At 35.7% G+C, this 4,779-nt stretch overlaps 1 protein-coding gene and 1 pseudogene across 1 annotated transcript in view; both read left to right on the top strand.

Moving 5' to 3' along the window:
* Positions 1-4,779, top strand: part of RFC1 (replication factor C (activator 1) 1, 145kDa) — a 104,853-nt gene that overhangs the window by 28,623 nt on the left and 71,451 nt on the right. The gene's annotated exons all lie outside the window — the stretch shown is intronic.
* LOC102833589 overlaps positions 1,481-4,779 on the top strand; it is a 13,142-nt pseudogene continuing 9,843 nt past the window's right edge.

The raw sequence follows: 4,779 nt of genomic DNA, 5'->3' as shown, positions 1-4,779 counted from the left end.
GGTCAAGTTCATCAAATTGTATGAGAATACTTTTTTTTTTTCCTCTTCTTTTTACTTCTGGTTGAGCTATGATCATCCAGTCACTGAAGCCAGGATAAGTGGGTATTATCTGCAAGTGTTGGGTGTTCTTATCACTGTTGAAGTTTTTGAATGGCATTGTGAAATGATGAAAATATTTGAGTAATGATGTCAAAACCAGTAGTTGCTAGGTTGCTAGCATTCGAGATGAGTAGTAGAGTAGAGAAACTATAATTAGGGAGACTGAATATGTGATTTCTAGTGATCTAGGAAGTAAAATTGGCAATAACCATTTTGACAGATGGATTCTAGATCAGGTTTTTGGATTATTTATGGGCTTTATTCAGCCATGCTATATATGGTCTCATGTATTTGTTTCTGTTATTATGGATAATTAGAGAGTTGATATTAGCATGCTTAAGATTTTTTTTTTTTTTTTTAAATAAGAGCTTTGTTGAGGTATATTTTGTTGTTGTTTTAATGTTATTTGTAGATAAAGACTAAGCTTTCTGGAAATAGTAACCATAATAGTTTGCTTGTATATGTTGTTGTTAAGTGCCATTGAGTCGATTCTTACCTATACCGACCCTGTATAGGGTTTCCGAGGAGAAACTCATGAGCTTGAATCGCCAACCTTTCGGTTCAAAGCGACTTTGCAGTCCAGTGCATTAACCCACAGCTCCATACCAGGACTCCTTGCTTGTATATATGGGCTGTTACGTGATAGTATGGATGTTCTCATGGTAGATAAATTGGCCCATCTGTAGGGAATGAAGCAGGAAAGAAAGTCCCTGTATTGCAGAAGGAACTTGGGACTGGATGGTCAGAATCCCCGGTTAGAGAATGGAAAATCCTCGTTTCTTATCAGCTGTGTGACTTTGGGCTAAAGCTCTGTCTTTGTCTCTTTTTGTAGAATGCAGGAATATTAATTGCACAGACATGTTGGAAAGACTTAATAGGCTGGTGCTTCTGAAAGGACCAGAAGCCAGTGCCTGGTCACATATATGAGGGGACTTCAAAAAGTTTGTGGAAAAATGCCACTATCTTTTCATTTCATTTTTCCATGAACCTTTTGAAGTCCCCTCTTATTAATAGACAGTGAAAAGGATAAAACCCAAACAGAATGAAGAAAAACGAAAGAAGCCTACAGGTGACCTTCCTAGACTGTGTTGAGTAGGTTCTGCCCCTGTTTAGGGTTTCTGAGGAGCAGGTGATTTTGAAACACTGACCATGTGGTTAGAGGTTAGCAACTGTGAACATATTTTCTGTAAAATTTGTGGTAAGGCTGAGATGTTTCTTTATTATGGTAGTTGGCAGATTGACTCTTTTAACCTTTTTGTTCTATTGCTAAATATCTGCTCAGGCACATTGTGCAAATGAACTCTTTCATTAAGAGGTCCCCCTTTTAGATCTGGGCACTTTTGCAAAGCTTTCAATAGGTGGGTGGGGTAGTAAAAACAGTATGGTGATCAGCGTTTATTATGTAACCGATGGTGGTGTGATCAAGCTTTCCAATGACACCTGGAAACGTCAAAGTTAGTGTGCAGACAGCCATGACCTTCAACTGTAGATCAAGGCTATCGTTATCTTGTGATTCTAGGTACACAGAAGGGTCAGACAATTTAGGCTGTGATTACAGATTTTCTTTAACATGGGACTGTTTATTTCAAATCAAGAAGTTTTGAGTGTTATTTTCTGAAGTGATGTCAGTGTTTTCTCTGAAAGTTTTTAAACATCAGATAGTGTTTGTGTCATGCTGCTGATGGCATGCACATGTGAAAGTGAACGTTGTCTCCTTCTTTGAGCTAAAAATCTTGAGGTACAATATACCTGTCTAGTATGACCAGTATTTAAACAATATTCTATTTTTTCTTTAAAGATTAAGACATAGGACAGAAACACGCTCTTTTCTTGCTTTTCCACGCTCCTATATTGTTTGAAATATTTTAAATGATATGAGCTAGATATAGTCTTTTTCCTTCCTTCCATAAAAGAGAACCAGGCTGTTTTAAGGCACTCTGGTAGCATGGTGGTTAGGAGTTGGGCTGACAACCTCAAGGTCAGCAGTTTGAAACTGTGCCAGGCTTTCTCCTCCTGTCATGATTTATAGTCTTGGAAACCATATTTAGGGTTGTTGTGAGCCAGAATCGACTTTATGGCACATCACCACTCCCAAGCAGTTTAAAAATAAAAAAGTCTACTATGTGATTATCATAATCAAATGAGAAGTGGGAGTTTCAAAAGAAGAAAATTGTAGCTTCTTGAAATTAATACACATACTGGAAAATGCTTAATTTTTTTTTTTTTTAACTGTATTACTTTTAATCAAAAACTAATTTTTTCTATACAGGGTTCATATGTATTTTTAAGTATAAGGTTAAAGCATTTGTAGTAGTGATGTTTAAGAATAAAACTTGTGACCTAAAATTTATTTGGAGATTGGGAGCACCTAGGTAGATAAGTATTCTATGGCATGATTCAGTTTTAGAAACCTGATCAAAAGAAACACTTTCTGCTTCATTATTCCATTTTTCATCTTCTATTAATACTTATTTTCTATATTCTGACTTAGAAACCAGACTTTGGTTTCTGTTGGTATTTTTATAATAGTGTAGCATATATGGAGTTTTAGTGTGGCCCTGTTGGATAAGCACTGGACTGTTAATCATAAGGTTGGTGGTTCAAACCTACCAGCTGCTCCTCGGAAACTCTGAATCAGAAACGACTTGATGGCACTTAACAACAACATAGCATTTATAGTTCTTAAGAGCATGGCTCTTCAGTCAAACTGTTACATCTTTATTTACCTTTCCTGTGTCTTAGTTTTCTCACAAAATGAGGATATTACTAGAATCTACATTGCAGGGCATTGTGAGAATCAAATAAGATAATGCTCGAAAAGTGTGGCACATTGTGAATGCTTAGTAAGTATTAGCTTATTATTTATATTACTTACTAATCTTTTGCCCTTAAAGACTTTTGTAAGGACATTTTGCTTTTGCTTAATGCATTATGGCTTTCTGTTGACTGCAATTGTATTTGGCTCACTATGCGGTCCAGTGTGGTAGTTACTAGCCACATGTGGCTATTGAATGCTTGAAATGTAGCTAATGGAATCAGAGTGTTGTAACTGTATACAGTGGTGGTGGTGTGCTGTGGAGTCAGTTGCGACTCATAGCGACCTTGAGTACAGTTTCCAAGGCTGTAAATCTTTACAGGCGCAGAAAGCCTTATCTTTCTCCTGTAGAACAGCTGGTAGTTTCAAACTGCTGACCCTGAGGTTAGCAGCCCAACTTGTAACCACTATACTACCAGAGCTCCTAATGTTAGCTTAGATAATGTTTATTGTTAAAATTAATCTGTTTCATTTTGCTTTTTAAAATGTGATTATGAGAAAATGTGACTTGCATTTTATTGTCTTATAGACAATGGGAAAGAGATTTTAGGAAACAACTTAAGTTTATCGTATTTTTGTTTATATTTTTATTCATACCTGTAGGCTATATTATGATACAATACTGGTCTTTAGACTTATCATGTAGCTCCTTGACAGCTATTTTTCATCATCATTTTGTTTGATTAAATTTTTTCTTAGCATTTATTGATTTATAAGTAATTTGACCACATTAACCTACCAAGTTACAGGACAGGGAAAAGATTGCGTATAAATACCTGTATAGCTAACCATTGACTCTAGTAAAATGTTCCTGTAGGTTGGTAAGAACCCAAATACTTGTTGTACTGGGTAAATATGTTTACTTTTAGCTGTTGAATGAAGTGAGAGACCTTGAGTTTTGTTTGGCAAAGATGACCTTTTCTTAGGCTGTTTCATCAGTGACTGCTGTTTGATCGAAAATGGTGGGGGTTTTCCCTGTCTTGAGACTTGCTTACTGGTAATTTTAATTGAGCATGTAATTTCAGAGGCAGGTAGTGCTGTTAAAGTTATAATTATTTTATGAGTGTTAAATGGGAAAACATTGAGGAATGTTGGGCTCTCTAGGTTATCACCTAGTATCAGTGGCCTACGTTTTGGAAAATTAGAAGTAGAAAATATTATGGCAGATAGATGTGTAATGTTCTCTCTGACAGTTTTCATATTTGTAAAATTGATGTATCAGACAAATAGATTTGGATTCTGCATAAGGTTAGAGATGTTTTTAGAAAAATGATTGAGGCATAAAATTTCTTTGAAGTGAGAAGAAACTAGAAATTGTGTATTTCTTTAATTATATTTTTTAAAAAATAATCTAAATTGTATACTTAGTATCTATATAGAACAAACCAAACTTAGATTTTTAGAAGATGGAGGAGGTATTTAGATTACCATTGTTTTAAATTAAGTAACACCTTAATAAATTCCCACTTGAACTCCATAAACAGTTTAGATAAAAATGCTTCATTCCCTCATCCAGTCCTATTTGCCTACCTGCCCTATCTGTTTATGTGTGTGTATACACATAACTATCCTGATGTGGTGCTGTGGGTTAATGTGCTGGACTGCAAGGTTGGTGGTTCAATCTCACCAACTGCTCCTCTGAAACCCTGTACAGAGTTGCTGTGAGTTGGAACCGACTTGATGGCACTTAACAAACAAAACAATGCATATATGAGGGAGGTTCAACAAATTCCTAGGAAAATTGGAATTAAAAAGTAATGGAATTTTCCCCCATGAACTTTTTGAAGCCCCTCATGTGTGTGTGTCTGTATTTTTGTGTATGTATGTTATCAGTGCTGTCAAGTCAATTCCGATCCCTTGCAATT

This window comes from Chrysochloris asiatica, unplaced genomic scaffold, assembly GCF_000296735.1.
Source record: "Chrysochloris asiatica unplaced genomic scaffold, ChrAsi1.0 scaffold00230, whole genome shotgun sequence".
Classification (NCBI taxonomy): Eukaryota; Metazoa; Chordata; class Mammalia; order Afrosoricida; family Chrysochloridae; genus Chrysochloris; species Chrysochloris asiatica.
Note: the sequence above shows the minus strand (reverse complement) of the source record. Positions and strands in the feature narration are given on the sequence as shown.